The 9400-nt window shown below is 46.5% G+C and overlaps 1 long non-coding RNA gene across 1 annotated transcript in view; it reads right to left on the bottom strand.

Moving 5' to 3' along the window:
• The window catches only part of LOC126501675 (uncharacterized), a 39478-nt gene extending 31199 nt beyond the window's left edge, over positions 1-8279 (bottom strand). Inside the window, exon 1 of the long non-coding RNA XR_007591770.1 lies at positions 8197-8279. This is a non-coding gene — a long non-coding RNA (uncharacterized lncRNA). The remainder of the gene's footprint in view (positions 1-8196) is intronic.
• Between the last annotated feature and the right edge of the window lie 1121 nt (positions 8280-9400).

Here is a 9400-nt window from a genome sequence, read left to right as displayed (position 1 = left end):
GTACATTTTGATATCGGCAGGGAACTTGGGGTTTGCTTTGTGTGTGCATCTGTGCTGTGTGTGCACATGTGTTTAGTTCAGGTGGTGTCCGTGTGGGAGGAAGCAGGAGTATGACATCATACTTGTCATCCTCAGTCTCTCTACTCTCAGTTTTTATTGAACCACACTCTCATTGAATGCAGTGCTCAGTGATTGACAAATTCCCACTCCCTCCAATATGAAATAATCTACTACCATTTCTCCCTTCCTCCACTCCCTTAGAGACAAGATCTCACCAAGCCCTGGTTGGCCTTGAACTTGCTATTCCCCTTCGTTTGCCTCTGAGTAAAGGGAACAGGGGCTGAACCACCACATCTGGCAAGCATCCTTCATGAGAAACAAATGAATTCCCTTCTCGGTCTTTCAGATCTCTTTCTCTCTCTCTTGAGGAAACACACACAGCCTTTCAACTCCCAGCACACATCCTCCCATCACGTGGAGCCCTCTCTCCACAGGCTCAGTGCCTGGGCTGTTTGCAGGCTATGCGTGATTCCTCTTGGAAGGCCGTCCAGCACACACCCAGGGCAGAGCTCAGCACACAAAAGCTGAGTGGCAGAAAGCTCAAGCAGGCACCCTCTCTCTCCCCCACACCCACACTTCCTCTAGGGTGTGGGGTGTGTGTGTGTGTGTCCTGATCAAGGGTGTCCCTGGTCTGATTGGCAGCTACTGGAGGCAGGCCCCCTGCAGTTGCCAGGAGGGAGGAAGAAGAAAGCCCAAGTGGGCAGCGATAACAGGAAGTGGAATTGGTCTCACAGAAGTACAGGGTAAGGAACAGAGCGTCTCGCCAGGCAGGAGAAGCCCTGAGGGGCCCCAAGAGTAGCCCCGGTTCATAGTGAGCAGGATCTGAAAAGCAACTTTGAGAACCTTACATTGTGCTCACCTAGGCACCGGCCACATCCCAGCCTACCCTCAACTGTCTGAGTCCTCTTTGTCTAAAATGCCCACATACCTAAAAGGGAAGCCTTGGGGAAGAGCACCAAGTCCAATCAGGAACGTTGTGTTCCCCAGATAATCTGGAGGAGGAGCCCAAAATGACTGGAGTGGAAGCCAAGGTCAATGCCAAGGGGCTGAGTGTCCTCTCCCTAGGGTTAAACTGCAAGATTGAAAGTTCACAGCAAGAAGTCAGCCAAGCCGGCTGCTCAGAGTAAACCCGAGGTTCAGGAGAATGTTGGAGTTGGCAGGCGTGAGTTGGCACCTGTGCTCAGGGAGGTAGGTAGCTGCCACTAGAGACCTCTGCCATTCTGAGCATCCATGCCTCCCACAGGCCTTCCCTCACCCCTCACTAAGTGTCATTCTCCTGCCTCTTACCACCAAGCTGGGCCATGCAAAAATTAAATGTGTCCATTGGCAGACAAGGATACAAACAACAACATACGGAGAAGCTGAGAAGCAGCAATGTCCTATTAGGGATCCTGTGAGTGCCCAGCTTGGTAACACCTACCCTTACTCCTGGCACTTAGGCAAGAAGCTCTGTCAAGGCCAACTTGGTCTACCTAGTGAGTTCCAAGCCACATGGTGAGACCCTGTCTGGAAAAAAGAAAAAGAAAGAAAGAAAGAAAGAAAGAAAGAAAGGAAGGAAGGAAGGAAGGAAGGAAGGAAGGAAGGAAGGAAGGAAGGAAGGAAGGAAGGAAGGAAAGAAAGAAAGAAAATCGGGTTGTATACAAATGTAGCATTCTGCATCCCCTCCTCCCCACCCTGTGGGCAGCCTTTTCGGTGTCTTCATAGCCTTCTGTGGCTTGCAAGACAGTTTAACTTCATATACTCTTTATATATTTTAACTTTTTTCTTTTTCTTTTTTTATTTGTTTTTCTTGTAAGCTTATGCATCTATCATAGCACATAGACTATTACTAAAAAGCAGGGAAAATCATCTTTTTCTGATGTAATGTGCACGACTCGCTCACTTCTGTATCATAATGTCCACTGCTTCACATTTGATCGAAGGGTCCCAGTTGAAAATTTTGCACAAACTGGGTGGTAGTAGTGCACACCTTTAATCACAGCACTCAGGAGGTTGAGGCAGGTAATCTCTGTGAGTTTGAGACCAGCCTGCTCTACAGAGTGAGTTCCAGGACAGCCAAGGCTACAGAGAGAAACCTTGTCTTGAAAAACAAAATTTGAACAATTTTCCTTGTCATTCTTTGAACCTCAGCTAGTCCTGCATCTTTTCTTCTACCACTTAGTTGAGATATTCATTGTTGTGTCATTGAGCTTACATTTTTTTTTTGAGTTTTTATTTTTATGCGCATTGGTCTTTGGCCTGCATGTCTGTGTGAGGGAATTGGAACCAATGGAACCTGAATTACAGACAGCTGTGAGCTGCCACGTGGGGGCTGGAAATTGAACCCAGGTTCGCTGGGAGAGCAGTCAATGCTCTCAACCGCTGAGCTCTCTCTCCAGCCCTGAATCTTCTCCACAGTCCTGGCCTGCAAAGGAAGCGCTGCTGCAGAAAAACGGGATAGGATGTAAAAGGGCAAACAGCATCCAACGCAGAGCAGGAAATCCATAAATGAGACTTTGTCAAGGGCTGTGAGTTGAAAGCATGGTTTGTGAGCTCTTGATATCAGTGTTGTTCTCACTGGTCCTTTTTTTCTTTTTTTTATTGATTTTATTGAGCCATAGATTTTTCTCTGCTCCCCTCTCTTCATCCCCTCTCCCCTTCTACATTCTCCCATGATCCCCACACTCCCAATTTACTTAGGAGATCTTTTATTTTTTTCTACTTCCCACGTAGATTACCTTTATGTATGTCTCTCTTAGTGTCCTCATTGTTGTCTAGATTCTCTGGGGTTGTGAAGTGTAGGCTGGTTTTCTTTGCTATATGTCTAAAAAGCCACTTATGAGTGAGTACATATGATATTTGTCTTTCTGGGTCTGGATTACCTCACTCAATATGATGTTTTCTACATCCATCCATTTGCTGGCAAATTTCAAGATGTCATTATTTTTTTTCTGCTGTGTAGTACTCCATTGTGCAAATGTACCACATTTTTCTATCCTTTCTTCAGTCGAGGGGCATTTAGATTGTTTCCAGTTCTGGCTATGACAAACAATGCTGCTATGAACATAGTTGAGCACATGTCCCTGTGGCACGATTGAGCATCCTGTTCTCACTAGTCTTATGTCAACTTGACAAAGCCAGAGGCACTAGAGGTGGGGGAGCCTCACCTTAGAAAATGCCTGTACCAGATTGATCTATGGGTAAGCCTGTGGTTCATTTTCTCAATTATCAATTGATGTGGGAGGATCCAGTTCACTGAGGGCAGTGCCATGCTGAACTGGTAGCCCCAGGTGCTATTAGAAAGTCATGGGAAGCAAGGCAGCAGGCAGGACTCCTCCAAGCTTCTGCTTCAGCTCCTGCCTCAGGTTCCCTTCCTTCCTGAGTTCCTGTGCTGACCGCCTTTTATGATGGACTGGTAACTGAAATAAATCCTTTCCTCAGAAAGTTGCTTCTAGTCAAACAGAAACCCTAAGGTAAGTGTCTTCTGGTAAGGAGAGCCAAAGCATATGTAAATGTCCAAGAGGGTACTTAGGACTGTGTTCAGGCTTGATCAGACATTTCCTGGGCTATAGGTTTGAGACACTGGATCACACTATTCTCTTATAATCCATTGTCCACTTAGATGGAAGACCAGGATTTATAGAAAGAAAGTAAGGCAAAAACTAAGATCACACAACTGAACGATTCTACAGAATTTTCAAAATAAGAACCCCCCCCCCAAGTCAGATATGGTACAGACATCCTTAATACCAGCACTCCAGAATCTGAGGCTGGAGGATCGGGAGTTCAAGACTCATCGGGCTATAAAGCAAGATCCTGTCTCAAAAAAATAAACTAAATACACACACACAAAAAAAAAAAAAACAGATAACCCTTACTGACAGCCAATTCAGGTTTTGAGAACACCACGCTCCTCCCTGCATTTGCTGGACAGAAAGAGGGGTGCACCAAAGTATCATGGCTGGCCCTAGGCCACCTTCGAGAAAGAAGGGCCATCATTGATGACAACATAGAAGAAATGGAAAAGAACCACCTCTGCATTTAAAAAGTAAAAAACGCGACCATGGTCCCACCCTCCTCTCAGAATCCCCAGACTTCCTCAGTCAAATCCACTGAATTGGGATCCACAGTCAGCTTGCCTGGATTTGGAATCATGTAAGAAACAGACTCCTGGATGTGACCGTCAAAGGGGCTTCTGGGGAGGTTTAACTGAGGAGAGAAGACCCACTCCGAAGGCAAGCAGTGAGATCTCGGGTTGAAACCCTAGACTGGATGGAAAGGGAGGAAGGGAAAGAAAGCTGAATAGCACCATTTGCCTCTCTCTTCGCTCTTCGTCACCATGGCTGCAGTGTGACCAACTACCTCATAACCCAGCCACCGTGTTTTCCCACCATGACAGACCCTTCCCCTTCTCAAACTGTGAGCCGAAATATAACTTCCTCTGGGGAGCGGAGACCTGGCTCAGCAGTTAAGAGCACTTGCTGCTCTCGCAGAGGACCTGGGTTTGTTTTCGCGCCCCCATGAGGTTGCTCACAATGACCTGCAGCTCTAGTTCTAGAGGATCCTGTGTCCTCTTCTGGCCTCAGGCACCCACACAGACACACACAGACACACACACACACACACACACACACACATACGTATAAATAGAAAATTTCCAGTAAGTCTTCCCTGCCCTTCCACACACACAACAAAAGATCTCAATCAACCATCTGTGACCCCAGCTCCAGGAAATTCTATTTTGTGAACATCAGGCATGCATACAGTGCACACATACACATAATATGTAGACAAACACCCATACACGTAAAAATAAAAACTTTTTAAAATCCTTTTAAAAATGCTTCTTTTCAAGCCAGGCGGTGGTGGCACACATCTTTAACCCCAGCACTGGGGAGGCAGAGGCAGGAAGATCTCTGAGTTCAAGGCCAGCCTGGTCTACAAGAGCTAGTTCCAGGACAGGCTCCAAAGCTACATCTTGAAAAACCTAAAAAAAAAAAAGAAAGAAAGGAAGGAAGAAAAGAGAAAGAAAGCAGACTGCACAAGCCATAGGGTGCAAACCAGTAAGCAGCACCCCTCCATGGCCTCTACATCAGTGCCTGCTTCCATGTTCCTGCCCTGTTTGAGTTCCTGTCCTGGCTTCCTTCAGTGATGGATTATGATGTAGCAGTACAGTGAAATAAGTACCTTCCTCTCCAGCTTTTGGTCATGATGTTTCATTGCAGCAATAGAAACCCAAACTGAGACACTTGCCATGTGGATTTTCAAGCAAACATCTGGAGAAGCTTATATAGCTTCTCAGTAGCTGAGGCCTCCTGTCGAGAGCCATGTGACTGGCCACTTTGGAGAAACGCCCTTTAGCCCTAGGATTACAGCAGCCCTGGCTGATACCTTGTCTCTAACCTTCTGAAGCAAACACCTAGCCAACCTGCTCCTGAAATAGTGACTCACAAAAACTCTGACAGAATGTAAATTTGTTGTCTGGAGTCACTAAGTTTCAGCATAAATGTTTATGCTGCCAGAGTAGACATCTAAATAGCAAATATTTTAACATTGGCCCCTGCCTTCTTATTTGCAAAGATCTAGGATACAGTGGTAGAGAAAACAGTTCTGCTCTTGCCTATGCAGAGCGCAGGTTACAGGCAATACCAAAACCCAGCTGAATAAAGCTAGGACACCAAGCTGTGATTGGAATCAGAAGCGTCTCCTACAGGCATGTGTTTTAAACTCTCCACCACCAACTCACGCTTAAAAGCCACAGACCCCATAGGAGGTAGGGCCTGGCTGGCAGAAATAGGTCAGTAACTGTCTCCAGACCGCCCCCCTTTTGGCCCCACCCATTTTTGAGCTTTTTTTTTTTCTTACAGGTTCAGTCCTCCTACCTGGGCCAAGGCCAACCCACAGAGAGCCTTCTAGATATGTTAGACCCTGTGCCAGCTCTTGGGACTTCACCACTGGTACCACCTCTCCAGGCTCAAGTGGGCACCTACCCTGCAACCGGAACCTGGTTTTCCAAGATGTCCCAGGAAAGGGCATAACTGTTCCCCTGTCCTGCTCATTCGCCCTTGTCTCTACTGTACAACCAGGGCACTTCTCCATTCCATTCTTCCTGGCAGTTCTTCACCCTTCCCATGGCTAATCTTATTCATAGGACTGGGGATAACTATCTATGTTTCTCCTAGCAACATGACTGCTCAGCTTCCTCAAGGAAAAAATGCCTGGGGTCTCTAGGATGACAGCTAACCGAATGCTTCTTCACCCATAACTCCCACTGAGTGTGAGTCCAGCGACTCCCAACTCCCCCTACCCCGCTGTCCATTACCATCAGGAAACAGCCAAACTTGAACCTGTGCCCATATATACCAAAAAAAAGTTGGGATGTTTGGAATCTCCAGCAGGAAAGGCTGTTCCAAACCCTGCCCTCAGCACATCAAGCAGCAACTCCCTGGAGCTGCCTCATCCCAGACTCTGTACCTGAGGAAACTGGCCATCAGTGGCTCCTCCACCAGAGATGCCAAGTACCACACCGACTGTTTAGGACCAGGCCCACGGATCTGCCACATGGTTCATAGATCTGCCATGTGTGCTCTTGTGTTCTCTTGTCCAGTCTTCCTGAGAGTTACGGGGGGGGGGGGGTGCTCTGCCTTGCATTGCCCTGTTTATTACATCTGGATTTATTAATTCAGTTTAATTTGGCTTATTGCATCAGCCGCAGAGGAACCCAGCAACCAGGATGGCACATGCCTTTAATCCCAGCACTTGGGAGGCAGAGGCAGGTGGATTTTATGAGTTCAAGGCCAGCCTGGTAAAGGAGAGCCAGGACAGGCTCTAAAGCTACAGAGAAACCCTGTCTTGAAAAACAAAACAAAACCAACAACAACAAAATAATCCAAGTCTCCCAGCACTTGGGAGGCAGAGGCAGGCAGACTTCTGTGAGGTCAGGCCGGCCTGGTCTACAGAGCTAGTTCCAGCACAGCCAGGGGTACATAGAGAAACCATGTCTCAAGAAACAACAACAGGAAAAGACCCAAGTCAGAAGCCAGACATAGTAGCTTATACCTGTATGCCTAGCACTCCAGAGGATGCCTACAGAGATACTGTCTCAAAAAGAAACAAACAGATAGAATCGATTTTGAAATAGAGCTTATAGAAATAGCTGTCATGGAGAAAGAGAGCAGGAAGAACCAAAGACAATGACAAGGCCCCTGGCTTGGGCATACAGATAGCTACTGGTAGAAACCCTTCACAGGCAGAGAAGACAAGATGATGTAGGATAAACAGGGCAGGTCACATCATGGGTCTTACTTATTCATGGCCTTCTGAAACAAGCAGCCTACACTACTCCCAAACTCGCGATCCTCTTGCCTCATTCTCCTGAGTGGTAAGATTACAGGCGTGTGCTGCCATATCCAATTAGGTATTAGATATCGGAATTATTTGAGCTGAAGTTGCTGTAAGCTTATGTTCCATAAATGAAATGAAAAATGGAGTCTTAAGACAGATATGGGGAAACCATTTCCAGCGCCCGGAGCTCCCGTTTGAAGCCTTGACAATGAATGAGATCTCTGAGAATGAGAATGTCCTGGGACTAAAGAACACATATGTCTTTGGAGAATACCAGTCATGAAGAAACAAGCAAACATCACTCAAGAGGTATGAAGAAAACTAGAAAACCAGGGCTGGAGAGATGACTCAGTGGTTACTGCTCTTACAGACGACCTGAATTCAGATCTCAGCATCCATGTCAGGTAATCCATAATCACCTGTAGCTCCAGCTCCAGGGAAGCCTGACACCTCTGGCCTCCACAAACACCTTCACCCTCGTGCATATAGACCTCCACATCCACATAACAAAAATTAACATTAAAAAAAAACTAGGAGATTAAGAGAATGGGTTCATTCAAAAGATGACAGCAGCAAATGATGCTGAGAATTCAAATAAAAATAACTATGACATGTCCTCTGAATGTAGCAACAGGGACATTGCCCAAGACTTTGGCAAGCATGTCAGTCTTTGGGATGTTCACTTGGGGCTGACAGGGCCATCTTAATAGATTTAGATATATCAGAAAGAATCTTTCCCTTTATGAGTAGAAACTCAGCCACTGACATCACCCCCACTCCCAAACACCCCAATCTCTTTCTAAGAAGATGTACCTTACTGAATTAGCAGAATGACCCAACGCCTTCCTGAAGTGCAGCAGAGAACTCACTTATTCAGCCCAGAGCCAAGGTCACCTGGAAAATAATAAGAATCTATCCCTGAAGGCTAAAGAAGCAAAACAGGCCTCAGCAACGCCTCCTAAGCACAACTAGCTCCACCCAACGTCCTTCTAGAACAGAAGAAACAAATTCTTTTCAGGGAAACCCAGGAGGACTTGTTTCTAGGGCTTTTGCTAGCACAGGCGGATGCCATCCAAAGGGCCTTTCTCTGAACTGCAGAGCCAAGTTTGAAACGAACTGACCCACTGCACTCCCTTCACCTCCTCGTGTCTCCATCCCTTTGTCCGTTAAATAAGTGGAAATATAAATTGCCACAAGCGATGGATAAAGACCATACCAATTGCCCCAGTGCTTGGCAGACAGGAAGATAGGGAAACACTCTTGTTCTTGTTAGACGATATTATGCTGTGAACATTATGATATAGTTATCATCAGAAATCTTTCTCTCTTCCCGGCCACGTGTGAGCCTGCTAGTCATGTGGCCTTCCCATCACCACCTGCACACACCCTGCTCTTGGCAACCGCTAAGAGACACTGTTCTTGCTACACACATAAGATCTAGTAGACTTTCTGGCACACCAATCATGCTTTGGGATGAGTTAGTAAAGGTCCGAGGGTATCTACCAAAATGCTTTTTAATCAAAGCAAAAAGATATTGCTTCCAGGAATGAAAAATATCACATGTGGGGAGGCAGGAGAAGCTGGTAAGTAGGAAGTAGAGAGCCTGAAGTTTGCACAGAGCCCTGTCTAAAGGCCTGAGATCCATTCTGAAATCGCCTGATATTAGTAAGCCCAGTCACAGAGCAGCCTGACCGCACGGCAGGGGGAGAAGATAGCAGCCCAGTGGGTTGCTGGCTTTTTTATCCTTTCAGGGGAACTCCCTTTACAGGCAACAGAAGCGAGAGGGCAGTTTGAAAAGAATGCATATCTCTTGTAAATGCCAGAGACCGCCTTTCCACCACTCTCTCCAGCAGTCTGAGGCTATGATGTGGGAGTGTCATATATCAATCTGTTGATTTCATTGGTTAAGTTATAATAAACCAACTGCTTGGCCTCAGCTTGGAACATAGATGGGAGGAGTAAACAGAATAGAATTCTGGGCGGAAGAGGAAGTGAGGTCAGACTCTGCTCTGCTTCC

Source organism: Alexandromys fortis, unplaced genomic scaffold (genome assembly GCF_014885135.2).
Source record: "Alexandromys fortis isolate MF-2015 unplaced genomic scaffold, M_Fortis_MF-2015_v1.1 scaffold_5, whole genome shotgun sequence".
Lineage (NCBI taxonomy): Eukaryota > Metazoa > Chordata > Mammalia > Rodentia > Cricetidae > Alexandromys > Alexandromys fortis.
This window is presented reverse-complemented; position numbering and strand designations above follow the sequence as displayed.